This window comes from Taudactylus pleione, unplaced genomic scaffold, assembly GCF_031769625.1.
Source record: "Taudactylus pleione unplaced genomic scaffold, aTauple2 ptg000550l, whole genome shotgun sequence".
In the NCBI taxonomy this organism is placed as follows: Eukaryota; Metazoa; Chordata; class Amphibia; order Anura; family Myobatrachidae; genus Taudactylus; species Taudactylus pleione.
The window spans coordinates 928,684-951,996 of record NW_028284952.1 but is presented as its reverse complement, the minus strand read 5'-3'; the positions used below and the strand labels follow the sequence as shown (position 1 = coordinate 951,996).

The window sequence follows — 23,313 nt, the reverse complement described above, 5'->3', positions numbered from 1 at the left end:
TTACATTTAGACCTCTATTACTTCTTAACTCAAGTAAATTCATTGATAAGTTGAAAAAATTAAATGTAAAATGTAATAGAAAAGAATGTTATGGCAGTATAAAATTACCTACAGCTCCTGGTATTCCCAGGTGGTCTCCCATCCAAGTACTAACCAGGCCCAACACTGCATAGCTTCCAAGATCAGACGAGATTGGGCATGTCCACTGTGGTTTGGCTGTAGGTGCTCAAAAGCGTTAAATTTAGACCGCTTTTACTTCTTAACACAAGTAAATTCATTGATAAGTTGAAAAAATTAAATGTAAAATGTAATAGAAAAGAATGTTATGGCAGTATAAAATTTCCTACTGCACCTGGTTTTCACAGGTGGTCTCCCATCCAAATACTGACCATGCCCAACACTGCATAGCTACCAAGATAAGACGAGATGGGGCATGTCCAGTGTGGATTGGCTGTAGGTGCTCAAAAGTAATAACTTTAGACCTCTTTTACTTCTTAACTCAAGTAAATTCAATGATAAGTTGAAAAATTAAATGTAAAATGTAATAGAAAAGAATGTTATGGCAGTATAAAATTACCTACAGCTCCTGGTATTCCCAGGTGGTCTCCCATCCAAGTACTAACCAGGCCCAACACTGCATAGATTCCAAGATCAGACGAGATTGGGCATGTCCAGTGTGGTTTGGCTGTAGATGCTCAAAAACATTAACTTTAGACCTCTATTACTTCTTAACTCAAGTAAAATCATTGATAAGTTGAAAAAATTAAATTTAAAATGTAATAGAAAAGAATGTTATGGATGCATAAAATTACTTACAGCACCTGGTATTCCCAGGTGGTCTCCCATCCAAGTACTAACCATGCCCAACACTGCATAGCTTCCAAGATCAGACGAGATTGGGAATGTCCAGTGTGGTTTGGCTGTAGGTGCTCAAAAACATTAACTTTAGACCTCTATTACTTCTTAACTCAAGTAAATTCATTGATAAATTGAAAAAATTAAATGTAAAATGTAATAGAAAAGAATGTTATGGCAGTATAAAATTACCTACAGTACGTCGTAATCCCTGGTGGTCTCCCATACAAGTACTAACCAGGCCCAACACTGCATAGCTTCCAAGTTCAGATGAGATTGGGCATGTCCAGTGTGGTTTGGCAGTAGGTGCTCAAAAACATTAACTTTAGACCTCTTTTACTTCTTAACTCAAGTAAATTCAATGATAAGTTGAAAAATGAAATGTAAAATGTAATAGAAAAGAATGTTATGGAAGTATAAAATGACCTACAGAACCTGGGATTCCTAGGTAGTCTCCCATCCAAGTACAAAACCAGTCCCAACACTGCATAGCTTCCAAGATCAGACGAGATTGGGCATGTCCAGTGTGGTTTGGCTGTAGGTGCTCAAAAGCATTAACTTTAGACCTCTATTACTTCTTAACTCAAGTAAATTCATTGATAAGTTGAAAATATTAAATGTAAAATGTAATAGAAAAGACGGTTATGGCAGTATAAAATTACCTACAGCACCTGGGATTCCTCGGTAGTCTCCCATCCAAGTACTAACCAGTCCCAACACTGCATAGCTTCCAAGATCAGATGAGATTGGGCATGTCCAGTGTGGTTTGGCTGTAGGTGCTCAAAAATATTAACTTTTAACGTCTTTTACTTCTTTACTCAAGTAAATTCATTGATAATTTGAAAAAATTAAATGTAAAATGAAATAGAAAAGACTGTTATGTCAGTATAAAATTACCTATAGCACCTGGTATTCCTAGGTGGTCTCCCATCCAAGTACTAACCAGGCCCTACACTGCATAGCTTCCAAGATCCGATGAGATTGGACATGTCCAGTGTGGTTTGGCTGTAGCTTCTCAAAAATATTAACTTTAGACCTTTATTACTTCTTAACTCAAGTAAATTCAATGATAAGTGGAAAAAAATAAAATGTAAAATGTAATAGAAAAGAATGTTATCGCAGTATAAAATTACCTACAGCACTTGGTATTCCCAGGTGGATTCCCATCCAAGTACTAACCATGCCCAACACTGCATAGCTTCCAAGATCAGACGACATTGGCCATGTCCAGTGTGGTTTGGCTATAGGTGCTGAAAAATATTAACTTTAGACCTCTATTACTTCTTAACTCAAGGAAATTCATTGATAAGTTGAAAAAATTAAATGTAAAATGTAATAGACTGTTATGGCAGTATAAAATTACCTACAGCACCTGGGATTCCTAGGTGGTCTCCCATTCAAGTACTAACCAGGCCCAACACTGCATAGCTTCCAAGATCAGATGAGATTGGGCATGTCCAGTGTGGTTTGGCTGTAGGTGCTCAAAAACATTAACTTTAGACCTCTTTTACTTCTTTACTCAAGTAAATTCATTGATAAGTTGAAAAAAATTACATGTAAAATGTAATAGAAAAGAATCTTATGGCAGTATAAAATTACCTACAGAACCTGGGATTCCTAGGTAGTCTCCCATCCAAGTAGAAACCAGTCCCAACACTGCATAGCTTCCAAGATCAGACGAGATAGGGCATGTCCAGTGTGGTTTGGCTGTAGGTGCTCAAAAACATTAACTTTAGACCTGTATTACTTCTTAACTCAAGTAAATTCATTGATAAGTTGAAAAAATTAAATGTAAAATGTAATAGAAAAGAATGGTATGGCAGTATAAAATTACCTACTGCACCTGGTTTTCCCAGGTGGTCTCCCATCCAAGTATGGACCACGCCAAACACTGCATAGCTTCCAAAATAAGACGAGATTGGGCATGTCCAGTGTGGATTGGCTGTAGGTGGTCAAAAACATTAACTTTAGACCTCTATTACTTCTTAACTCAAGTAAATTCATTGATAAGTTGAAAAAATTAAATGTAAAATGTAATAGAAAAGAATGTTATGGCAGTATAAAATTACCTACAGCACCTGGTATTCCCAGGTGGTCTCCCATCCAAGTACTGACCATGCCCAACACTGCATAGCTTCCAAGATCAAACGACAATGGCCATGTCCAGTGTGGTTTGGCTATAGGTGCTGAAAAATATTAACTTTAGACCTATTTTACTTCTTAACTCAAGTAAATTCATTGCTAAGTTGAAAAAATGTAATGTAAAATGTAATAGAAAAGAATGTTATGGCTATATAAAATTACCTACAGCACCTGGTATTCCCAGGTGGTCTCCCATCCAAGTACTAACCAGGCCCAACACTGCATAGCTTCCAAGATCAGACGAGATTGGGCATGTCCAGTGTGGTTTGCCTGTAGGTGCTAAAAGCCTTAACTTTAGACCTCTTTTACTTCTTAACTCAAGTAAATTCATTGATAAGTTGAAAAAATTAAATGTAAAATGTAATAGAAAAGACTGTTATTGCAGTATAAAATTACCTACAGCACCTGGGATTCCTAGGTGGTCTCCCATCCAAGTACTAACCAGGTCCAACACTGCATAGCTTCCAAGATCAGACGAGATTGGGCATGTCCAGTGTGGTTTGGCTGTAGGTGCCCAAAAACATTAACTTTAGACCTCTTTTACTTCTTAACTCAAGAAAAGTCATTGATAAGTTGAAAAAATGAAATGTAAAATGTAATAGAATAGAATGTTTTGGGTGTCTAAAATTACCTACAGCACCTGGTATTCCCAGGTGGTCTCCCATCCAAGTACAAACGAGACCCAACACTGCATAGCTTCCAAGATCGGACGAGATTGGGCATGTCCAGTGTGGTTTGGCTGTAGGTGCTCAAAAGAATTACATTTAGACCTCTATTACTTCTTAACTCAAGTAAATTCATTGATAAGTTGAAAAAATTAAATGTAAAATGTAATAGAAAAGAATGTTATGGCAGTATAAAATTTCCTACTGCACCTGGTTTTCCCAGGTGGTCTCCCATCCAAATACTGACCATGCCCAACACTGCATAGCTACCAAGATAAGACGAGATGGGGCATGTCCAGTGTGGTTTGGCAGTAGGTGCTCAAAAACATTAACTTTAGACCTCTTTTACTTCTTAACTCAAGTAAATTCAATGATAAGTTGAAAAATGAAATGTAAAATGTAATAGAAAAGAATGTTATGGAAGTATAAAATTACCTACAGAACCCAGGATTCCTAGGTAGTCTCCCATCCAAGTACAAACCAGTCCCAACACTGCATAGCTTCCAAGATCAGACGAGATTGGGCATGTCCAGTGTGGTTTGGCTGTAGGTGCTCAAAAGCATTAACTTTAGACCTCTATTACTTCTTAACTCAAGTAAATTCATTGATAAGTTGAAAAAATTAAATGTAAAATGTAATAGAAAAGACGGTTATGGCAGTATAAAATTACCTACAGCACCTGGGATTCCTAGGTAGTCTCCCATCCAAGTACTAACCAGTCCCAACACTGCATAGCTTCCAAGATCAGACGAGATTGGGCATGTCCAGTGTGGTTTGGCTGTAGGTGCTCAAAAACATTAACTTTAGACCTGTATTACTTCTTAACTCAAGTAAATTCATTGATAAGTTGAAAAAATTAAATGTAAAATGTAATAGAAAAGAATGCTATGGCAGTATAAAATTACCTACTGCACCTGGTTTTCCCAGGTGGTCTCCCATCCAAGTACGGACCACGCCCAACACTGCATAGCTTCCAAGATAAGACGAGATTAGGCATGTCCAGTGTGGATTGGCTGTAGGTGGTCAAAAACATTAACTTTAGACCTCTATTACTTCTTAACTCAAGTAAATTCATTGATAAGTTGAATAAATTAAATGTAAAATGTAATAGAAAAGAATGTTATGGCAGTATAAAATTACCTACAGCACCTGGTATTCCCAGGTGGTCTCCCATCCAAGTACTGACCATGCCCAACACTGCATAGCTTCCAAGATCAAACGACATTGGCCATGTCCAGTGTGGTTTGGCTATAGGTGCTGAAAAATATTAACTTTAGACCTCTTTTACTTCTTAACTCAAGTAAATTCATTGCTAAGTTGAAAAAATGTAATGTAAAATGTAATAGAAAAGAATGTTATGGCTATATAAAATTACCTACAGCACCTGGTATTCCCAGGTGGTCTCCCATCCAAGTACTAACCAGGCCCAACACTGCATAGCTTCCAAGATCAGACGAGATTGGGCATGTCCAGTGTGGTTTGCCTGTAGGTGCTAAAAGCCTTAACTTTAGACCTCTTTTACTTCTTAACTCAAGTAAATTCATTGATAAGTTGAAAAAAATAAAAGTAAAATGTAATAGAAAAGACTGTTATTGCAGTATAAAATTACCTACAGCACCTGGGATTCCTAGGTGGTCTCCCATCCAAGTACTAACCAGGTCCAACACTGCATAGCTTCCAAGATCAGACGAGATTGGGCATGTCCAGTGTGGTTTGGCTGTAGGTGCCCAAAAACATTAACTTTAGACCTCTTTTACTTCTTAACTCAAGAAAAGTCATTGATAAGTTGAAAAAATGAAATGTAAAATGTAATAGAATAGAATGTTTTGGGTGTCTAAAATTACCTACAGCACCTGGTATTCCCAGGTGGTCTCCCATCCAAGTACAAACGAGACCCAACACTGCATAGCTTCCAAGATCGGACAAGATTGGGCATGTCCAGTGTGGTTTGGCTGTAGGTGCTCAAAAGAATTACATTTAGACCTCTATTACTTCTTAACTCAAGTAAATTCATTGATAAGTTGAAAAAATTAAATGTAAAATGTAATAGAAAAGAATGTTATGGCAGTATAAAATTACCTACAGCTCCTGGTATTCCCAGGTGGTCTCCCATCCAAGTACTAACCAGGCCCAACACTGCATAGCTTCCAAGATGAGACGAGATTGGGCATGTCCACTGTGGTTTGGCTGTAGGTGCTCAAAAGCATTAAATTTAGACCGCTTTTACTTCTTAACACAAGTAAATTCATTGATAAGTTGAAAAAATTAAATGTAAAATGTAATAGAAAAGAATGTTATGGCAGTATAAAATTTCCTACTGCACCTGGTTTTCCCAGGTGGTCTCCCATCCAAATACTGACCATGCCCAACACTGCATAGCTACCAAGATAAGACGAGATGGGGCATGTCCAGTGTGGATTGGCTGTAGGTGCTCAAAAGTAATAACTTTAGACCTCTTTTACTTCTTAACACAAGTAAATTCATTGATAAGTTGAAAAAATTAAATGTAAAATGTAATAGAAAAGAATGTTATGGCAGTATAAAATTACCTACAGCTCCTGGTATTCCCAGGTGGTCTCCCATCCAAGTACTAACCAGGCCCAACACTGCATAGCTTCCAAGATCAGACGAGATAGGGCATGTCCAGTGTGGTTTGGCTGTAGATGCTCAAAAACATTAACTTTAGACCTCTATTACTTCTTAACTCAAGTAAATTCATTGATAAGTTGAAAAAATTAAATGTAAAATGTAATAGAAAAGAATGTTATGGCTGCATAAAATTACTTACAGCACCTGGTATTCCCAGGTGGTCTCCCATCCAAGTACTAACCAGGCCCAACACTGCATAGCTCCCAAGATCAGACGAGATTGGGCATGTCCAGTGTGGTTTGGCTGTAGGTGCTCAAAAACATTAACTTTAGACCTCTATTACTTCTTAACTCAAGTAAATTCATTGATAAGTTGAAAAAATTAAATGTAAAATGTAATAGATAAGAATGTTATGGCAGTATAAAATTACCTACAGTACCTGGTAATCCCTGGTGGTCTCCCATGCAAGTACTAACCAGGCCCAACACTGCATAGCTTCCAAGTTCAGACGAGATTGGGTATGTCCAGTGTGGTTTGGCAGTAGGTGCTCAAAAACATTAACTTTAGACCTCTTTTACTTCTTAACTCAAGTAAATTCAATGATAAGTTGAAAAATGAAATGTAAAATGTAATAGAAAAGAATGTTATGGAAGTATAAAATTACCTACAGAACCTGGGATTCCTAGGTAGTCTCCCATCCAAGTACAAACCAGTCCCAACACTGCATAGCTTCCAAGATCAGACGAGATTGGGCATGTCCAGTGTGGTTTGGCTGTAGGTGCTCAAAAGCATTAACTTTAGACCTCTATTACTTCTTAACTCAAGTAAATTCATTGATAAGTTGAAAAAATTAAATGTAAAATGTAATAGAAAAGACGGTTATGGCAGTATAAAATTACCTACAGCACCTGGGATTCCTAGGTAGTCTCCCATCCAAGTACTAACCAGTCCCAACACTGCATAGCTTCCAAGATCAGACGAGATTGGGCATGTCCAGTGTGGTTTGGCTGTAGGTGCTCAAAAACATTAACTTTAGACCTGTATTACTTCTTAACTCAAGTAAATTCATTGATAAGTTGAAAAAATTAAATGTAAAATGTAATAGAAAAGAATGCTATGGCAGTATAAAATTACCTACTGCACCTGGTTTTCCCAGGTGGTCTCCCATCCAAGTACGGACCACGCCCAACACTGCATAGCTTCCAAGATAAGACGAGATTAGGCATGTCCAGTGTGGATTGGCTGTAGGTGGTCAAAAACATTAACTTTAGACCTCTATTACTTCTTAACTCAAGTAAATTCATTGATAAGTTGAATAAATTAAATGTAAAATGTAATAGAAAAGAATGTTATGGCAGTATAAAATTACCTACAGCACCTGGTATTCCCAGGTGGTCTCCCATCCAAGTACTGACCATGCCCAACACTGCATAGCTTCCAAGATCAAACGACATTGGCCATGTCCAGTGTGGTTTGGCTATAGGTGCTGAAAAATATTAACTTTAGACCTCTTTTACTTCTTAACTCAAGTAAATTCATTGCTAAGTTGAAAAAATGTAATGTAAAATGTAATAGAAAAGAATGTTATGGCTATATAAAATTACCTACAGCACCTGGTATTCCCAGGTGGTCTCCCATCCAAGTACTAACCAGGCCCAACACTGCATAGCTTCCAAGATCAGACGAGATTGGGCATGTCCAGTGTGGTTTGCCTGTAGGTGCTAAAAGCCTTAACTTTAGACCTCTTTTACTTCTTAACTCAAGTAAATTCATTGATAAGTTGAAAAAATTAAATGTAAAATGTAATAGAAAAGACTGTTATTGCAGTATAAAATTACCTACAGCACCTGGGATTCCTAGGTGGTCTCCCATCCAAGTACTAACCAGGTCCAACACTGCATAGCTTCCAAGATCAGACGAGATTGGGCATGTCCAGTGTGGTTTGGCTGTAGGTGCCCAAAAACATTAACTTTAGACCTCTTTTACTTCTTAACTCAAGAAAAGTCATTGATAAGTTGAAAAAATGAAATGTAAAATGTAATAGAATAGAATGTTTTGGGTGTCTAAAATTACCTACAGCACCTGGTATTCCCAGGTGGTCTCCCATCCAAGTACAAACGAGACCCAACACTGCATAGCTTCCAAGATCGGACGAGATTGGGCATGTCCAGTGTGGTTTGGCTGTAGGTGCTCAAAAGAATTACATTTAGACCTCTATTACTTCTTAACTCAAGTAAATTCATTGATAAGTTGAAAAAATTAAATGTAAAATGTAATAGAAAAGAATGTTATGGCAGTATAAAATTTCCTACTGCACCTGGTTTTCCCAGGTGGTCTCCCATCCAAATACTGACCATGCCCAACACTGCATAGCTACCAAGATAAGACGAGATGGGGCATGTCCAGTGTGGTTTGGCAGTAGGTGCTCAAAAACATTAACTTTAGACCTCTTTTACTTCTTAACTCAAGTAAATTCAATGATAAGTTGAAAAATGAAATGTAAAATGTAATAGAAAAGAATGTTATGGAAGTATAAAATTACCTACAGAACCCAGGATTCCTAGGTAGTCTCCCATCCAAGTACAAACCAGTCCCAACACTGCATAGCTTCCAAGATCAGACGAGATTGGGCATGTCCAGTGTGGTTTGGCTGTAGGTGCTCAAAAGCATTAACTTTAGACCTCTATTACTTCTTAACTCAAGTAAATTCATTGATAAGTTGAAAAAATTAAATGTAAAATGTAATAGAAAAGACGGTTATGGCAGTATAAAATTACCTACAGCACCTGGGATTCCTAGGTAGTCTCCCATCCAAGTACTAACCAGTCCCAACACTGCATAGCTTCCAAGATCAGACGAGATTGGGCATGTCCAGTGTGGTTTGGCTGTAGGTGCTCAAAAACATTAACTTTAGACCTGTATTACTTCTTAACTCAAGTAAATTCATTGATAAGTTGAAAAAATTAAATGTAAAATGTAATAGAAAAGAATGCTATGGCAGTATAAAATTACCTACTGCACCTGGTTTTCCCAGGTGGTCTCCCATCCAAGTACGGACCACGCCCAACACTGCATAGCTTCCAAGATAAGACGAGATTAGGCATGTCCAGTGTGGATTGGCTGTAGGTGGTCAAAAACATTAACTTTAGACCTCTATTACTTCTTAACTCAAGTAAATTCATTGATAAGTTGAATAAATTAAATGTAAAATGTAATAGAAAAGAATGTTATGGCAGTATAAAATTACCTACAGCACCTGGTATTCCCAGGTGGTCTCCCATCCAAGTACTGACCATGCCCAACACTGCATAGCTTCCAAGATCAAACGACATTGGCCATGTCCAGTGTGGTTTGGCTATAGGTGCTGAAAAATATTAACTTTAGACCTCTTTTACTTCTTAACTCAAGTAAATTCATTGCTAAGTTGAAAAAATGTAATGTAAAATGTAATAGAAAAGAATGTTATGGCTATATAAAATTACCTACAGCACCTGGTATTCCCAGGTGGTCTCCCATCCAAGTACTAACCAGGCCCAACACTGCATAGCTTCCAAGATCAGACGAGATTGGGCATGTCCAGTGTGGTTTGCCTGTAGGTGCTAAAAGCCTTAACTTTAGACCTCTTTTACTTCTTAACTCAAGTAAATTCATTGATAAGTTGAAAAAAATAAAAGTAAAATGTAATAGAAAAGACTGTTATTGCAGTATAAAATTACCTACAGCACCTGGGATTCCTAGGTGGTCTCCCATCCAAGTACTAACCAGGTCCAACACTGCATAGCTTCCAAGATCAGACGAGATTGGGCATGTCCAGTGTGGTTTGGCTGTAGGTGCCCAAAAACATTAACTTTAGACCTCTTTTACTTCTTAACTCAAGAAAAGTCATTGATAAGTTGAAAAAATGAAATGTAAAATGTAATAGAATAGAATGTTTTGGGTGTCTAAAATTACCTACAGCACCTGGTATTCCCAGGTGGTCTCCCATCCAAGTACAAACGAGACCCAACACTGCATAGCTTCCAAGATCGGACAAGATTGGGCATGTCCAGTGTGGTTTGGCTGTAGGTGCTCAAAAGAATTACATTTAGACCTCTATTACTTCTTAACTCAAGTAAATTCATTGATAAGTTGAAAAAATTAAATGTAAAATGTAATAGAAAAGAATGTTATGGCAGTATAAAATTACCTACAGCTCCTGGTATTCCCAGGTGGTCTCCCATCCAAGTACTAACCAGGCCCAACACTGCATAGCTTCCAAGATGAGACGAGATTGGGCATGTCCACTGTGGTTTGGCTGTAGGTGCTCAAAAGCATTAAATTTAGACCGCTTTTACTTCTTAACACAAGTAAATTCATTGATAAGTTGAAAAAATTAAATGTAAAATGTAATAGAAAAGAATGTTATGGCAGTATAAAATTTCCTACTGCACCTGGTTTTCCCAGGTGGTCTCCCATCCAAATACTGACCATGCCCAACACTGCATAGCTACCAAGATAAGACGAGATGGGGCATGTCCAGTGTGGATTGGCTGTAGGTGCTCAAAAGTAATAACTTTAGACCTCTTTTACTTCTTAACACAAGTAAATTCATTGATAAGTTGAAAAAATTAAATGTAAAATGTAATAGAAAAGAATGTTATGGCAGTATAAAATTACCTACAGCTCCTGGTATTCCCAGGTGGTCTCCCATCCAAGTACTAACCAGGCCCAACACTGCATAGCTTCCAAGATCAGACGAGATAGGGCATGTCCAGTGTGGTTTGGCTGTAGATGCTCAAAAACATTAACTTTAGACCTCTATTACTTCTTAACTCAAGTAAATTCATTGATAAGTTGAAAAAATTAAATGTAAAATGTAATAGAAAAGAATGTTATGGCTGCATAAAATTACTTACAGCACCTGGTATTCCCAGGTGGTCTCCCATCCAAGTACTAACCAGGCCCAACACTGCATAGCTCCCAAGATCAGACGAGATTGGGCATGTCCAGTGTGGTTTGGCTGTAGGTGCTCAAAAACATTAACTTTAGACCTCTATTACTTCTTAACTCAAGTAAATTCATTGATAAGTTGAAAAAATTAAATGTAAAATGTAATAGATAAGAATGTTATGGCAGTATAAAATTACCTACAGTACCTGGTAATCCCTGGTGGTCTCCCATGCAAGTACTAACCAGGCCCAACACTGCATAGCTTCCAAGTTCAGACGAGATTGGGTATGTCCAGTGTGGTTTGGCAGTAGGTGCTCAAAAACATTAACTTTAGACCTCTTTTACTTCTTAACTCAAGTAAATTCAATGATAAGTTGAAAAATGAAATGTAAAATGTAATAGAAAAGAATGTTATGGAAGTATAAAATTACCTACAGAACCTGGGATTCCTAGGTAGTCTCCCATCCAAGTACAAACCAGTCCCAACACTGCATAGCTTCCAAGATCAGACGAGATTGGGCATGTCCAGTGTGGTTTGGCTGTAGGTGCTCAAAAGCATTAACTTTAGACCTCTATTACTTCTTAACTCAAGTAAATTCATTGATAAGTTGAAAAAATTAAATGTAAAATGTAATAGAAAAGACGGTTATGGCAGTATAAAATTACCTACAGCACCTGGGATTCCTAGGTAGTCTCCCATCCAAGTACTAACCAGTCCCAACACTGCATAGCTTCCAAGATCAGACGAGATTGGGCATGTCCAGTGTGGTTTGGCTGTAGGTGCTCAAAAACATTAACTTTAGACCTGTATTACTTCTTAACTCAAGTAAATTCATTGATAAGTTGAAAAAATTAAATGTAAAATGTAATAGAAAAGAATGCTATGGCAGTATAAAATTACCTACTGCACCTGGTTTTCCCAGGTGGTCTCCCATCCAAGTACGGACCACGCCCAACACTGCATAGCTTCCAAGATAAGACGAGATTAGGCATGTCCAGTGTGGATTGGCTGTAGGTGGTCAAAAACATTAACTTTAGACCTCTATTACTTCTTAACTCAAGTAAATTCATTGATAAGTTGAATAAATTAAATGTAAAATGTAATAGAAAAGAATGTTATGGCAGTATAAAATTACCTACAGCACCTGGTATTCCCAGGTGGTCTCCCATCCAAGTACTGACCATGCCCAACACTGCATAGCTTCCAAGATCAAACGACATTGGCCATGTCCAGTGTGGTTTGGCTATAGGTGCTGAAAAATATTAACTTTAGACCTCTTTTACTTCTTAACTCAAGTAAATTCATTGCTAAGTTGAAAAAATGTAATGTAAAATGTAATAGAAAAGAATGTTATGGCTATATAAAATTACCTACAGCACCTGGTATTCCCAGGTGGTCTCCCATCCAAGTACTAACCAGGCCCAACACTGCATAGCTTCCAAGATCAGACGAGATTGGGCATGTCCAGTGTGGTTTGCCTGTAGGTGCTAAAAGCCTTAACTTTAGACCTCTTTTACTTCTTAACTCAAGTAAATTCATTGATAAGTTGAAAAAATTAAATGTAAAATGTAATAGAAAAGACTGTTATTGCAGTATAAAATTACCTACAGCACCTGGGATTCCTAGGTGGTCTCCCATCCAAGTACTAACCAGGTCCAACACTGCATAGCTTCCAAGATCAGACGAGATTGGGCATGTCCAGTGTGGTTTGGCTGTAGGTGCCCAAAAATATTAACTTTAGACCTCTTTTACTTCTTAACTCAAGAAAATTCATTGATAAGTTGAAAAAATGAAATGTAAAATGTAATAGAATAGAATGTTTTGGGTGTCTAAAATTACCTACAGCACCTGGTATTCCCAGGTGGTCTCCCATCCAAGTACAAACGAGGCCCAACACTGCATAGCTTCCAAGATCGGACGAGATTGGGCATGTCCAGTGTGGATTGGCTGTAGGTGCTCAAAAGCATTACATTTAGACCTCTATTACTTCTTAACTCAAGTAAATTCATTGATAAGTTGAAAAAATTAAATGTAAAATGTAATAGAAAAGAATGTTATGGCAGTATAAAATTACCTACAGCTCCTGGTATTCCCAGGTGGTCTCCCATCCAAGTACTAACCAGGCCCAACACTGCATAGCTTCCAAGATCAGACGAGATTGGGCATGTCCACTGTGGTTTGGCTGTAGGTGCTCAAAAGCGTTAAATTTAGACCGCTTTTACTTCTTAACACAAGTAAATTCATTGATAAGTTGAAAAAATTAAATGTAAAATGTAATAGAAAAGAATGTTATGGCAGTATAAAATTTCCTACTGCACCTGGTTTTCACAGGTGGTCTCCCATCCAAATACTGACCATGCCCAACACTGCATAGCTACCAAGATAAGACGAGATGGGGCATGTCCAGTGTGGATTGGCTGTAGGTGCTCAAAAGTAATAACTTTAGACCTCTTTTACTTCTTAACTCAAGTAAATTCAATGATAAGTTGAAAAATTAAATGTAAAATGTAATAGAAAAGAATGTTATGGCAGTATAAAATTACCTACAGCTCCTGGTATTCCCAGGTGGTCTCCCATCCAAGTACTAACCAGGACCAACACTGCATAGCTTCCAAGATCAGACGAGATTGGGCATGCCCAGTGTGGTTTGGCTGTAGATGCTCAAAAACATTAACTTTAGACCTCTATTACTTCTTAACTCAAGTAAATTCATTGATAAGTTGAAAAAATTAAATTTAAAATGTAATAGAAAATAATGTTATGGCTGCATAAAATTACTTACAGCACCTGGTATTCCCAGGTGGTCTCCCATCCAAGTACTAACCAGGCCCAACACTGCATAGCTTCCAAGATCAGACGAGATTGGGCATGTCCAGTGTGGTTTGGCTGTAGGTGCTCAAAAGCATTAACTTTAGACCTCTATTACTTCTTAACTCAAGTAAATTCATTGATAAGTTGAAAATATTAAATGTAAAATGTAATAGAAAAGACGGTTATGGCAGTATAAAATTACCTACAGCACCTGGGATTCCTCTGTAGTCTCCCATCCAAGTACTAACCAGTCCCAACACTGCATATCTTCCAAGATCAGATGAGATTGGGCATGTCCAGTGTGGTTTGGCTGTAGGTGCTCAAAAATATTAACTTTTAACGTCTTTTACTTCTTTACTCAAGTAAATTCATTGATAATTTGAAAAAATTAAATGTAAAATGAAATAGAAAAGACTGTTATGTCAGTATAAAATTACCTATAGCACCTGGAATTCCTAGGTGGTCTCCCATCCAAGTACTAACCAGCCCCTACACTGCATAGCTTCCAAGATTCGATGAGATTGGACATGTCCAGTGCGGTTTGGCTGTAGCTTCTCAAAAATATTAACTTTAGACCTTTATTACTTCTTAACTCAAGTAAATTCAATGATAAGTGGAAAAAAATAAAATGTAAAATGTAATAGAAAAGAATGTTATGGCAGTATAAAATTACCTACAGCACTTGGTATTCCCAGGTGGATTCCCATCCAAGTACTAACCATGCCCAACACTGCATAGCTTCCAAGATCAGATGACATTGGCCATGTCCAGTGTGGTTTGGCTATAGGTGCTGAAAAACATTAACTTTAGACCTCTATTACTTCTTAACTCAAGGAAATTCATTGATAAGTTGAAAAAATTAAATGTAAAATGTAATAGACTGTTATGGCAGTATAAAATTACCTACAGCACCTGGGATTCCTAGGTGGTCTCCCATCCAAGTACTAACCAGGCCCAACACTGCATAGCTTCCAAGATCAGATGAGATTGGGCATGTCCAGCGTGGTTTGGCTGTAGGTGCTCAAAAACATTAACTTTAGACCTCTTTTACTTCTTTACTCAAGTAAATTCATTGATAAGTTGAAAAAAATTACATGTAAAATGTAATAGAAAAGAATCTTATGGCAGTATAAAATTACCTACAGAACCTGGGATTCCTAGGTAGTCTCCCATCCAAGTAGAAACCAGTCCCAACACTGCATAGCTTCCAAGATCAGACGAGATAGGGCATGTCCAGTGTGGTTTGGCTGTAGGTGCTCAAAAACATTAACTTTAGACCTGTATTACTTCTTAACTCAAGTAAATTCATTGATAAGTTGAAAAAATTAAATGTAAAATGTAATAGAAAAGAATGCTATGGCAGTATAAAAATACCTACTGCACCTGGTTTTCCCAGGTGGTCTCCCATCCAAGTACGGACCACGCCAAACACTGCATAGCTTCCAAGATAAGACGAGATTGGGCATGTCCAGTGTGGATTGGCTGTAGGTGGTCAAAAACATTAACTTTAGACCTCTATTACTTCTTAACTCAAGTAAATTCATTGATAAGTTGAAAAAATTAAATGTAAAATGTAATAGAAAAGAATGTTATGGCAGTATAAAATTACCTACAGCACCTGGTATTCCCAGGTGGTATCCCATCCAAGTACTGACCATGCCCAACACTGCATAGCTTCCAAGATCAAACGACAATGGCCATGTCCAGTGTGGTTTGGCTATAGGTGCTGAAAATTATTAACTTTAGACCTCTTTTACTTCTTAACTCAAGTAAATTCATTGCTAAGTTGAAAAAATGTAATGTAAAATGTAAGAGAAAAGAATGTTATGGCTATATAAAATTACCTACTGCACCTGGTATTCCCAGGTGGTCTCCCATCCAAGTACTAACCAGACCCAACACTGCATAGCTTCCAAGATCAGACGAGATTGGGCATGTCCAGTGTGGTTTGCCTGTAGGTGCTAAAAGCCTTAACTTTAGACCTCTTTTACTTCTTAACTCAAGTAAATTCATTGATAAGTTGAAAAAATTAAATGTAAAATGTAATAGAAAAGACTGTTATTGCAGTATAAAATTACCTACAGCACCTGGGATTTCTAGGTGGTCTCCCATCCAAGTACTAACCAGGTCCAACACTGCATAGCTTCCAAGATCAGACGAGATTGGGCATGTCCAGTGTGGTTTGGCTGTAGGTGCCCAAAAACATTAACTTTAGACCTATTTACTTCTTAACTCAAGTAAATTCATTGATAAGTTGAAAAAATTAAATGTAAAATGTAATAGAAAAGAATGTTATGGCAGTATAAAATTACCTACAGCTCCTGGTATTCCCAGGTGGTTTCCCATCCAAGTACTAACCAGGCCCAACACTGCATAGCTTGCAAGATCAGACGAGATTGGGCATGTCCAGTGTGGTTTGGCTGTAGATGCTCAAAAACATTAACTTTAGACCTCTATTACTTCTTAACTCAAGTAAATTAATTGATAAGTTGAAAAAATTAAATTTAAAATGTAATAGAAAAGAATGTTATGGCAGTATAAAATTACCTACAGCACCTGGGATTCCTAGGTGGTCTCCTATTCCAAGTACTAAACAGGTCCAACACTGCATAGCTTCCAAGATCAGACGAGATTGGGCATGTCCAGTGTGGTTTGGCTGTAGGTGCTCAAAAACATTAACTTTAGACCTCTTTTACTTCTTAACTCAAGTAAATTTATTGATAAGTTGAAAAAATTAAATGTAAAATGTAATAGAAAAGAATGTTATGGCTGCATAAAATTACTTACAGCACCTGGTATTCCCAGGTGGTCTCCCACCTAAGTACTAACCAGGCCCAACACTGCATAGCTTCCAAGATCAGACGAGATTGGGCATGTCCAGTGTGGTTTGGCTGTAGGTGCTCAAAAACATTAACTTTAGACCTCTATTACTTCTTAACTCAAGTAAATTCATTGATAAGTTGAAAAAATTAAATGTAAAATGTAATAGAAAAGACGGTTATGGCAGTATAAAATTACCTACAGCAACTGGGATTCCTAGGTAGTCTCCCATCCAAGTACAAACCAGTCCCAACACTACATAGCTTCCAAGATCAGATGAGATTGGGCATGTCCAGTGTGGTTTGGCTGTAGGTGCTCAAAAATATTAACTTTTAACGTCTTTTACTTCTTTACTCAAGTAAATTCATTGATAATTTGAAAAAATTAAATGTAAAATGAAATAGAAAAGACTGTTATGGCAGTATAAAATTACCTATAGCACCTGGTCTTCCTAGGTGGTCTCCCATCCAAGTACTAGCCAGGCCTTACACTGCATAGCATCCGAGATCCGATGAGATTGGACATGTCCAGTGTGGTTTGGCTGTAGTTTCTCAAAAATATTAACTTTAGACCTCTATTACTTCTTAACTCAAGTAAATTCAATGATAAGTGGAAAAAAATAAAATGTAAAATGTAATAGAAAAGAATGTTATGGCAGTATAAAATTACCTACAGCACCTGGTATTCCCAGGTGGATTCCCATCCAAGTACTAACCATGCCCAACACTGCATAGCTTCCAAGATCAGACGACATTGGCCATGTCCAGCGTGGTTTGGCTATAGGTGCTGAAAAATATTAACTTTAGACCTCTATTACTTCTTAACTCAAGGAAATTCATTGATAAGTTGAAAAAATTAAATGTAAAATGTAATAGACTGTTATGGCAGTATAAAATTACCTACAGCACCTTTGATTCCTAGGTGGTCTCCCATCCAAGTACTAACCAGGCCCAACACTGCATAGCTTCCAAGATCAGATGAGATTTGGCATGTCCAGTGTGGTTTGGCTGTAGGTGCTCAAAAATATTAACTTTAGACCTCTTTTACTTCTTTACTCAAGTAAATTCATTGATAAGTTGAAAAAATTAAATGTAAAATGTAATAGAAAAGAATCTTATGGCAGTATAAAATTACCTACAGAACCTGGGATTCCTAGGTAGTCTCCCATCCAAGTAGAAACCAGTCCCAACACTGCATAGCTTCCAAGATCAGACGAGATTGGGCATGTCCAGTGTGGTTTGGCTGTAGGTGCTCAAAAACATTAACTTTAGACCTGTATTACTTCTTAACTCAAGTAAATTCATTGATAAGTTGAAAAAATTAAATGTAAAATGTAATAGAAAAGAATGCTATGGCAGTATAAAATTACCTACTGCACCTGGTTTTCCCAGGTGGTCTCCCATCCAAGTACGGACCACGCCCAACACTGCATAGCTTCCAAGATCAAACGACATTGGCCATGTCCAGTGTGGTTTGGCTATAGGTGCTGAAAAATATTAACTTTAGACCTCTTTTACTTCTTAACTCAAGTAAATTCATTGCTAAGTTGAAAAAATGTAATGTAAAATGTAATAGAAAAGAATGTTATGGCTATATAAAATTACCTACAGCACCTGGTATTCCCAGGTGGTCTCCCATCCAAGTACTAACCAGGCCCAACACTGCATAGCTTCCAAGATCAGACGAGATTGGGCATGTCCAGTGCGGTTTGCCTGTAGGTGCTAAAAGCCTTAACTTTAGACCTCTTTTACTTCTTAACTCAAGTAAATTCATTGATAAGTTGAAAAAATTAAATGTAAAATGTAATAGAAAAGACTGTTATTGCAGTATAAAATTACCTACAGCACCTGGGATTCCTAGGTGGTCTCCCATCCAAGTACTAACCAGGTCCAACACTGCATAGCTTCGAATATCAGACGAGATTGGGCATGTCCAGTGTGGTTTGGCTGTAGGTGCCCAAAAACATTAACTTTAGACCTCTTTTACTTCTTAACTCAAGAAAATTCATTGATAAGTTGAAAAAATGAAATGTAAAATGTAATAGAATAGAATGTTTTGGGTGTCTAAAATTACCTACAGCACCTGGTATTCCCAGATGGTCTCCCATCCAAGTACAAACGAGGCCCAACACTGCATAGCTTCCAAGATCGGACGAGATTGGGCATGTCCAGTGTGGTTTGGCTGTAGGTGCTCAAAAGAATTACATTTAGACCTCTATTACTTCTTAACTCAAGTAAATTCATTGATAAGTTGAAAAAATTAAATGTAAAATGTAATAGAAAAGAATGTTATGGCAGTATAAAATTACCTACAGCTCCTGGTATTCCCAGGTGGTCTCCCATCCAAGTACTAACCAGGCCCAACACTGCATAGCTTCCAAGATCAGACGAGATTGGGCATGTCCACTGTGGTTTGGCTGTAGGTGCTCAAAAGCGTTAAATTTAGACCGCTTTTACTTCTTAACACAAGTAAATTCATTGATAAGTTGAAAAAATTAAATGTAAAATGTAATAGAAAAGAATGTTATGGCAGTATAAAATTTCCTACTGCACCTGGTTTTCCCAGGTGGTCTCCCATCCAAATACTGACCATGCCCAACACTGCATAGCTACCAAGATAAGACGAGATGGGGCATGTCCAGTGTGGATTGGCTGTAGGTGCTCAAAAGTTATAACTTTAGACCTCTTTTACTTCTTAACTCAAGTAAATTCAATGATAAGTTGAAAAATTAAATGTAAAATGTAATAGAAAAGAATGTTATGGCAGTATAAAATTACCTACAGCTCCTGGTATTCCCAGGTGGTGTCCCATCCAAGTACTAACCAGGCCCAACACTGCAAAGCTTCCAAGATCAGACGAGATTGGGCATGTCCAGTGTGGTTTGGCTGTAGGTGCTCAAAAACATTAACTTTAGACCTCTATTACTTCTTAACTCAAGTAAATACATTAATAAGTTGAAAAAATTAAATGTAAAATGTAATAGAAAAGAATGTTATGGCAGTATAAAATTACCTACAGTACCTGGTAATCCCTGGTGGTCTCCCATACAAGTACTAACCAGGCCCAACACTGCATAGCTTCCAAGTTCAGACGAGATTGGGCATGTCCAGTGTGGTTTGGCAGTAGGTGCTCAAAAACATTAACTTTAGACCTCTTTTACTTCTTAACTCAAGTAAATTCAATGATAAGTTGAAAAATGAAATGTAAAATGTAATAGAAAAGAATGTTATGGAAGTATAAAATTACCTACAGAACCTGGGATTCCTAGGTAAACTCCCATCCAAGTACAAACCAGTCCCAACACTGCATAGCTTCCAAGATCAGACGAGATTGGGCATGTCCAGTGTGGTTTGGCTGTAGGTGCTCAAATGCATTAACTTTAGACCTCTATTACTTCTTAACTCAAGTGAATTCATTGATAAGTTGAAAAAATTAAATGTAAAATGTAATAGAAAAGACGGTTATGGCAGTATAAAATTACCTACAGCACCTGGGATTCCTAGGTAGTCTCCCATCCAAGTACTAACCAGTCCCAACACTGCATAGCTTCCAAGATCAGATGAGATTGGGCATGTCCAGTGTGGTTTGGCTGTAGGTGCTCAAATATATTAACTTTTAACGTCTTTTACTTCTTTACTCAAGTAAATTCATTGATAATTTGAAAAAATTAAATGTAAAATGAAATAGAAAAGACTGTTATGTCAGTATAAAATTACCTATAGCACCTGGTATTCCTAGGTGGTCTCCCATCCAAGTACTAACCAGGCCCTACACTGCATAGCTTCCAAGATCCGATGAGATTGCACATGTCCAGTGTGGTTTGGCTGTAATTTCTCAAAAATATTAACTTTAGACCTTTATTACTTCTTAACTCAAGTAAATTCAATGATAAGTGGAAAAAAATAAAATGTAAAATGTAATAGAAAAGAATGTTATGGCAGTATAAAATTACCTACAGCACTTGGTATTCCCAGGTGGATTCCCATCCAAGTACTAACCATGCCCAACACTGCATAGCTTCCAAGATCAGATGACATTGGCCATGTCCAGTGTGGTTTGGCTATAGGTGCTGAAAAATATTAACTTTAGACCTCTATTACTTCTTAACTCAAGGAAATTCATTGATAAGTTGAAAAAATTAAATGTAAAATGTAATAGACTGTTATGGCAGTATAAAATTACCTACAGCACCTGGGATTCCTAGGTGGTCTCCCATCCAAGTACTAACCACGCCCAACACTGCATAGCTTCCAAGATCAGATGAGATTGGGCATGTCCAGTGTGGTTTGGCTGTAGGTGCTCAAAAACATTAACTTTAGACCTCTTTTACTTCTTTACTCAAGTAAATTCATTGATAAGTTGAAAAAAATTACATGTAAAATGTAATAGAAAAGAATCTTATGGCAGTATAAAATTACCTACAGAACCTGGGATTCCTAGGTAGTCTCCCATCCAAGTAGAAACCAGTCCCAACACTGCATAGCTTCCAAGATCAGACGAGATTGGGCATGTCCAGTGTGGTTTGGCTGTAGGTGCTCAAAAACATTAACTTTAGACCTGTATTACTTCTTAACTCAAGTAAATTCATTGATAAGTTGAAAAAATTAAATGTAAAATGTAATAGAAAAGAATGCTATGGCAGTATAAAATTACCCACTGCACCTGGTTTTCCCAGGTGGTCTCCCATCCAAGTACGGACCACGCCCAACACTGCATAGCTTCCAAGATAAGACGAGATTGGGCATGTCCAGTGTGGATTGGCTGTAGGTGGTCAAAAACATTAACTTTAGACCTCTATTACTTCTTAACTCAAGTAAATTCATTGATAAGCTGAAAAAATTAAATGTAAAATGTAATAGAAAAGAATGTTATGGCAGTATAAAATTACCTACAGCACCTGGTATTCCCAGGTGGTCTCCCATCCAAGTACTAACCAGGCCCAATACTGCATAGCTTCCAAGATCAGACGAGATTGGGCATGTCCAGTGTGGTTTGCCTGTAGGTGCTAAAAGCCTTAACTTTAGACCTCTTTTACTTCTTAACTCAAGTAAATTCATTGATAAGTTGAAAAAATTAAATGTAAAATGTAATAGAAAAGACTGTTATGGCAGTATAAAATTACCTATAGCACCTAGTATTCCTAGGTGGTCTCCCATCCAAGTACTAACCAGGCCCTACACTGCATAGCTTCCGAGATCCGATGAGATTGGACATGTCCAGTGTGGTTTGGCTGTAGTTTCTCAAAAATATTAACTTTAGACCTCTATTACTTCTTAACTCAAGTAAATTCAATGATAAGTGGAAAAAAATAAAATGTAAAATGTAATAGAAAAGAATATTATGGCAGTATAAAATTACCTACAGCACCTGGTATTCCCAGGTGGATTCCCATCCAAGTACTAACCATGCACAACACTGCATAGCTTCCAAGATCAGACGACATTGGCCATGTCCAGTGTGGTTTGGCTATAGGTGCTGAAAAATATTAACTTTAGACCTCTATTACTTCTTAACTCAAGGAAATTCATTGATAAGTTGAAAAAATTAAATGTAAAATGTAATAGACTGTTATGGCAGTATAAAATTACCTACAGCACATTTGATTCCTAGGTGGTCTCCCATCCAAGTACTAACCTGGCCCAACACTGCATAGCTTCTAAGATCAGATGAGATAGGGCATGTCCAGTGTGGTTTGGCTGTAGGTGCTCAAAAACATTAACTTTAGACCTCTTTTACTTCTTTAATCAAGTAAATTCATTGATAAGTTGAAAAAATTAAATGTAAAATGTAAAGGAAAAGAATCTTATGGCAGTATAAAATTACCTACAGAACCTGGGATTCCTAGGTAGTCTCCCATCCAAGTAGAAACCAGTCCCAACACTGCATAGCTTCCAAGATCAGAAGAGATTGGGCATGTCCAGTGTGGTTTGGCTGTAGGTGCTCAAAAACATTAACTTTAGACCTGTATTACTTCTTAACTCAAGTAAATTCATTGATAAGTTGAAAAAATTAAATGTAAAATGTAATAGAAAAGAATGCTATGGCAGTATAAAATTACCTACTGCACCTGGTTTTCCCAGGTGGTCTCCCATCCAAGTACAGACCACGCCCAACACTGCATAGCTTCCAAGATAAGACGAGATTGGGCATGTCCAGTGTGGATTGGCTGTAGGTGGTCAAAAACATTAACTTTAGACCTCTATTACTTCTTTACTCAAGTAAATTCATTGATAAGTTGAAAAAATTAAATGTAAAATGTAATAGAAAAGAATGTTATGGCAGTATAAAATTACCTACAGCACCAGGTATTCCCAGGTGGTCTCCCATCCAAGTACTGACCATGCCCAACACTGCATAGCTTCCAAGATCAAACGACATTGGCCATGTCCAGTGTGGTTTGGCTATAGGTGTTGAAAAATATTAACTTTAGACCTCTTTTACTTCTTAACTCAAGTAAATTCATTGCTAAGTTGAAAAAATGTAATGTAAAATGTAATTGAA

At 37.4% G+C, this 23,313-nt stretch overlaps 77 pseudogenes; all 77 read right to left on the bottom strand.

The window, feature by feature from the left end:
• Positions 1–105: 105 nt before the first annotated feature.
• LOC148486554 (5S ribosomal RNA) lies at positions 106–224 on the bottom strand (annotated as a pseudogene).
• A 350-nt stretch (positions 225–574) lies between these two features.
• LOC148486553 (5S ribosomal RNA) lies at positions 575–693 on the bottom strand (annotated as a pseudogene).
• Positions 694–809: 116 nt separating this feature from the next.
• LOC148486552 (5S ribosomal RNA) lies at positions 810–928 on the bottom strand (annotated as a pseudogene).
• Positions 929–1,044: 116 nt separating this feature from the next.
• Positions 1,045–1,163, bottom strand: LOC148486551 (5S ribosomal RNA; annotated as a pseudogene).
• Positions 1,164–1,278: 115 nt separating this feature from the next.
• Positions 1,279–1,398, bottom strand: LOC148486550 (5S ribosomal RNA; annotated as a pseudogene).
• Positions 1,399–1,514: 116 nt separating this feature from the next.
• Positions 1,515–1,633, bottom strand: LOC148486549 (5S ribosomal RNA; annotated as a pseudogene).
• A 116-nt stretch (positions 1,634–1,749) lies between these two features.
• On the bottom strand, positions 1,750–1,868 carry LOC148486548 (5S ribosomal RNA; annotated as a pseudogene).
• A 117-nt stretch (positions 1,869–1,985) lies between these two features.
• LOC148486547 (5S ribosomal RNA) lies at positions 1,986–2,104 on the bottom strand (annotated as a pseudogene).
• Positions 2,105–2,215: 111 nt separating this feature from the next.
• LOC148486546 (5S ribosomal RNA) lies at positions 2,216–2,334 on the bottom strand (annotated as a pseudogene).
• Positions 2,335–2,921: 587 nt separating this feature from the next.
• Positions 2,922–3,040, bottom strand: LOC148486545 (5S ribosomal RNA; annotated as a pseudogene).
• A 116-nt stretch (positions 3,041–3,156) lies between these two features.
• On the bottom strand, positions 3,157–3,275 carry LOC148486544 (5S ribosomal RNA; annotated as a pseudogene).
• Positions 3,276–3,390: 115 nt separating this feature from the next.
• On the bottom strand, positions 3,391–3,509 carry LOC148486543 (5S ribosomal RNA; annotated as a pseudogene).
• Positions 3,510–3,625: 116 nt separating this feature from the next.
• Positions 3,626–3,744, bottom strand: LOC148486542 (5S ribosomal RNA; annotated as a pseudogene).
• Positions 3,745–4,094: 350 nt separating this feature from the next.
• Positions 4,095–4,213, bottom strand: LOC148486541 (5S ribosomal RNA; annotated as a pseudogene).
• A 116-nt stretch (positions 4,214–4,329) lies between these two features.
• On the bottom strand, positions 4,330–4,448 carry LOC148486540 (5S ribosomal RNA; annotated as a pseudogene).
• Positions 4,449–4,799: 351 nt separating this feature from the next.
• Positions 4,800–4,918, bottom strand: LOC148486539 (5S ribosomal RNA; annotated as a pseudogene).
• Positions 4,919–5,034: 116 nt separating this feature from the next.
• LOC148486538 (5S ribosomal RNA) lies at positions 5,035–5,153 on the bottom strand (annotated as a pseudogene).
• Positions 5,154–5,268: 115 nt separating this feature from the next.
• On the bottom strand, positions 5,269–5,387 carry LOC148486537 (5S ribosomal RNA; annotated as a pseudogene).
• A 116-nt stretch (positions 5,388–5,503) lies between these two features.
• LOC148486536 (5S ribosomal RNA) lies at positions 5,504–5,622 on the bottom strand (annotated as a pseudogene).
• A 116-nt stretch (positions 5,623–5,738) lies between these two features.
• Positions 5,739–5,857, bottom strand: LOC148486535 (5S ribosomal RNA; annotated as a pseudogene).
• Positions 5,858–6,208: 351 nt separating this feature from the next.
• LOC148486534 (5S ribosomal RNA) lies at positions 6,209–6,327 on the bottom strand (annotated as a pseudogene).
• A 116-nt stretch (positions 6,328–6,443) lies between these two features.
• Positions 6,444–6,562, bottom strand: LOC148486533 (5S ribosomal RNA; annotated as a pseudogene).
• Positions 6,563–6,678: 116 nt separating this feature from the next.
• On the bottom strand, positions 6,679–6,797 carry LOC148486532 (5S ribosomal RNA; annotated as a pseudogene).
• Positions 6,798–6,912: 115 nt separating this feature from the next.
• Positions 6,913–7,031, bottom strand: LOC148486531 (5S ribosomal RNA; annotated as a pseudogene).
• A 116-nt stretch (positions 7,032–7,147) lies between these two features.
• LOC148486530 (5S ribosomal RNA) lies at positions 7,148–7,266 on the bottom strand (annotated as a pseudogene).
• Positions 7,267–7,617: 351 nt separating this feature from the next.
• On the bottom strand, positions 7,618–7,736 carry LOC148486529 (5S ribosomal RNA; annotated as a pseudogene).
• A 116-nt stretch (positions 7,737–7,852) lies between these two features.
• On the bottom strand, positions 7,853–7,971 carry LOC148486528 (5S ribosomal RNA; annotated as a pseudogene).
• A 115-nt stretch (positions 7,972–8,086) lies between these two features.
• LOC148486527 (5S ribosomal RNA) lies at positions 8,087–8,205 on the bottom strand (annotated as a pseudogene).
• Positions 8,206–8,321: 116 nt separating this feature from the next.
• Positions 8,322–8,440, bottom strand: LOC148486526 (5S ribosomal RNA; annotated as a pseudogene).
• A 350-nt stretch (positions 8,441–8,790) lies between these two features.
• On the bottom strand, positions 8,791–8,909 carry LOC148486525 (5S ribosomal RNA; annotated as a pseudogene).
• A 116-nt stretch (positions 8,910–9,025) lies between these two features.
• Positions 9,026–9,144, bottom strand: LOC148486524 (5S ribosomal RNA; annotated as a pseudogene).
• Positions 9,145–9,495: 351 nt separating this feature from the next.
• On the bottom strand, positions 9,496–9,614 carry LOC148486523 (5S ribosomal RNA; annotated as a pseudogene).
• A 116-nt stretch (positions 9,615–9,730) lies between these two features.
• LOC148486522 (5S ribosomal RNA) lies at positions 9,731–9,849 on the bottom strand (annotated as a pseudogene).
• A 115-nt stretch (positions 9,850–9,964) lies between these two features.
• LOC148486521 (5S ribosomal RNA) lies at positions 9,965–10,083 on the bottom strand (annotated as a pseudogene).
• Positions 10,084–10,199: 116 nt separating this feature from the next.
• LOC148486520 (5S ribosomal RNA) lies at positions 10,200–10,318 on the bottom strand (annotated as a pseudogene).
• Positions 10,319–10,434: 116 nt separating this feature from the next.
• On the bottom strand, positions 10,435–10,553 carry LOC148486519 (5S ribosomal RNA; annotated as a pseudogene).
• A 351-nt stretch (positions 10,554–10,904) lies between these two features.
• Positions 10,905–11,023, bottom strand: LOC148486518 (5S ribosomal RNA; annotated as a pseudogene).
• Positions 11,024–11,139: 116 nt separating this feature from the next.
• LOC148486517 (5S ribosomal RNA) lies at positions 11,140–11,258 on the bottom strand (annotated as a pseudogene).
• A 116-nt stretch (positions 11,259–11,374) lies between these two features.
• On the bottom strand, positions 11,375–11,493 carry LOC148486516 (5S ribosomal RNA; annotated as a pseudogene).
• A 115-nt stretch (positions 11,494–11,608) lies between these two features.
• Positions 11,609–11,727, bottom strand: LOC148486515 (5S ribosomal RNA; annotated as a pseudogene).
• Positions 11,728–11,843: 116 nt separating this feature from the next.
• Positions 11,844–11,962, bottom strand: LOC148486514 (5S ribosomal RNA; annotated as a pseudogene).
• A 351-nt stretch (positions 11,963–12,313) lies between these two features.
• On the bottom strand, positions 12,314–12,432 carry LOC148486513 (5S ribosomal RNA; annotated as a pseudogene).
• A 116-nt stretch (positions 12,433–12,548) lies between these two features.
• Positions 12,549–12,667, bottom strand: LOC148486512 (5S ribosomal RNA; annotated as a pseudogene).
• Positions 12,668–12,782: 115 nt separating this feature from the next.
• On the bottom strand, positions 12,783–12,901 carry LOC148486511 (5S ribosomal RNA; annotated as a pseudogene).
• A 116-nt stretch (positions 12,902–13,017) lies between these two features.
• On the bottom strand, positions 13,018–13,136 carry LOC148486510 (5S ribosomal RNA; annotated as a pseudogene).
• A 116-nt stretch (positions 13,137–13,252) lies between these two features.
• Positions 13,253–13,371, bottom strand: LOC148486509 (5S ribosomal RNA; annotated as a pseudogene).
• A 350-nt stretch (positions 13,372–13,721) lies between these two features.
• On the bottom strand, positions 13,722–13,840 carry LOC148486508 (5S ribosomal RNA; annotated as a pseudogene).
• Positions 13,841–13,956: 116 nt separating this feature from the next.
• LOC148486507 (5S ribosomal RNA) lies at positions 13,957–14,075 on the bottom strand (annotated as a pseudogene).
• A 116-nt stretch (positions 14,076–14,191) lies between these two features.
• Positions 14,192–14,310, bottom strand: LOC148486506 (5S ribosomal RNA; annotated as a pseudogene).
• A 352-nt stretch (positions 14,311–14,662) lies between these two features.
• LOC148486505 (5S ribosomal RNA) lies at positions 14,663–14,781 on the bottom strand (annotated as a pseudogene).
• A 111-nt stretch (positions 14,782–14,892) lies between these two features.
• Positions 14,893–15,011, bottom strand: LOC148486504 (5S ribosomal RNA; annotated as a pseudogene).
• An 822-nt stretch (positions 15,012–15,833) lies between these two features.
• On the bottom strand, positions 15,834–15,952 carry LOC148486503 (5S ribosomal RNA; annotated as a pseudogene).
• Positions 15,953–16,067: 115 nt separating this feature from the next.
• LOC148486502 (5S ribosomal RNA) lies at positions 16,068–16,186 on the bottom strand (annotated as a pseudogene).
• A 115-nt stretch (positions 16,187–16,301) lies between these two features.
• Positions 16,302–16,420, bottom strand: LOC148486501 (5S ribosomal RNA; annotated as a pseudogene).
• A 116-nt stretch (positions 16,421–16,536) lies between these two features.
• LOC148486500 (5S ribosomal RNA) lies at positions 16,537–16,656 on the bottom strand (annotated as a pseudogene).
• Positions 16,657–16,772: 116 nt separating this feature from the next.
• On the bottom strand, positions 16,773–16,891 carry LOC148486499 (5S ribosomal RNA; annotated as a pseudogene).
• Positions 16,892–17,007: 116 nt separating this feature from the next.
• On the bottom strand, positions 17,008–17,126 carry LOC148486498 (5S ribosomal RNA; annotated as a pseudogene).
• A 352-nt stretch (positions 17,127–17,478) lies between these two features.
• On the bottom strand, positions 17,479–17,597 carry LOC148486497 (5S ribosomal RNA; annotated as a pseudogene).
• Positions 17,598–17,708: 111 nt separating this feature from the next.
• LOC148486496 (5S ribosomal RNA) lies at positions 17,709–17,827 on the bottom strand (annotated as a pseudogene).
• A 116-nt stretch (positions 17,828–17,943) lies between these two features.
• On the bottom strand, positions 17,944–18,062 carry LOC148486495 (5S ribosomal RNA; annotated as a pseudogene).
• Positions 18,063–18,413: 351 nt separating this feature from the next.
• On the bottom strand, positions 18,414–18,532 carry LOC148486494 (5S ribosomal RNA; annotated as a pseudogene).
• A 115-nt stretch (positions 18,533–18,647) lies between these two features.
• Positions 18,648–18,766, bottom strand: LOC148486493 (5S ribosomal RNA; annotated as a pseudogene).
• A 116-nt stretch (positions 18,767–18,882) lies between these two features.
• On the bottom strand, positions 18,883–19,001 carry LOC148486492 (5S ribosomal RNA; annotated as a pseudogene).
• A 116-nt stretch (positions 19,002–19,117) lies between these two features.
• Positions 19,118–19,236, bottom strand: LOC148486491 (5S ribosomal RNA; annotated as a pseudogene).
• Positions 19,237–19,586: 350 nt separating this feature from the next.
• On the bottom strand, positions 19,587–19,705 carry LOC148486490 (5S ribosomal RNA; annotated as a pseudogene).
• A 116-nt stretch (positions 19,706–19,821) lies between these two features.
• On the bottom strand, positions 19,822–19,940 carry LOC148486489 (5S ribosomal RNA; annotated as a pseudogene).
• A 115-nt stretch (positions 19,941–20,055) lies between these two features.
• LOC148486488 (5S ribosomal RNA) lies at positions 20,056–20,174 on the bottom strand (annotated as a pseudogene).
• A 116-nt stretch (positions 20,175–20,290) lies between these two features.
• Positions 20,291–20,409, bottom strand: LOC148486487 (5S ribosomal RNA; annotated as a pseudogene).
• Positions 20,410–20,525: 116 nt separating this feature from the next.
• On the bottom strand, positions 20,526–20,644 carry LOC148486486 (5S ribosomal RNA; annotated as a pseudogene).
• Positions 20,645–20,761: 117 nt separating this feature from the next.
• On the bottom strand, positions 20,762–20,880 carry LOC148486485 (5S ribosomal RNA; annotated as a pseudogene).
• A 111-nt stretch (positions 20,881–20,991) lies between these two features.
• On the bottom strand, positions 20,992–21,110 carry LOC148486484 (5S ribosomal RNA; annotated as a pseudogene).
• Positions 21,111–21,227: 117 nt separating this feature from the next.
• Positions 21,228–21,346, bottom strand: LOC148486483 (5S ribosomal RNA; annotated as a pseudogene).
• A 351-nt stretch (positions 21,347–21,697) lies between these two features.
• Positions 21,698–21,816, bottom strand: LOC148486482 (5S ribosomal RNA; annotated as a pseudogene).
• A 115-nt stretch (positions 21,817–21,931) lies between these two features.
• Positions 21,932–22,050, bottom strand: LOC148486481 (5S ribosomal RNA; annotated as a pseudogene).
• Positions 22,051–22,397: 347 nt separating this feature from the next.
• Positions 22,398–22,516, bottom strand: LOC148486480 (5S ribosomal RNA; annotated as a pseudogene).
• Positions 22,517–22,867: 351 nt separating this feature from the next.
• Positions 22,868–22,986, bottom strand: LOC148486479 (5S ribosomal RNA; annotated as a pseudogene).
• A 116-nt stretch (positions 22,987–23,102) lies between these two features.
• Positions 23,103–23,221, bottom strand: LOC148486478 (5S ribosomal RNA; annotated as a pseudogene).
• Between the last annotated feature and the right edge of the window lie 92 nt (positions 23,222–23,313).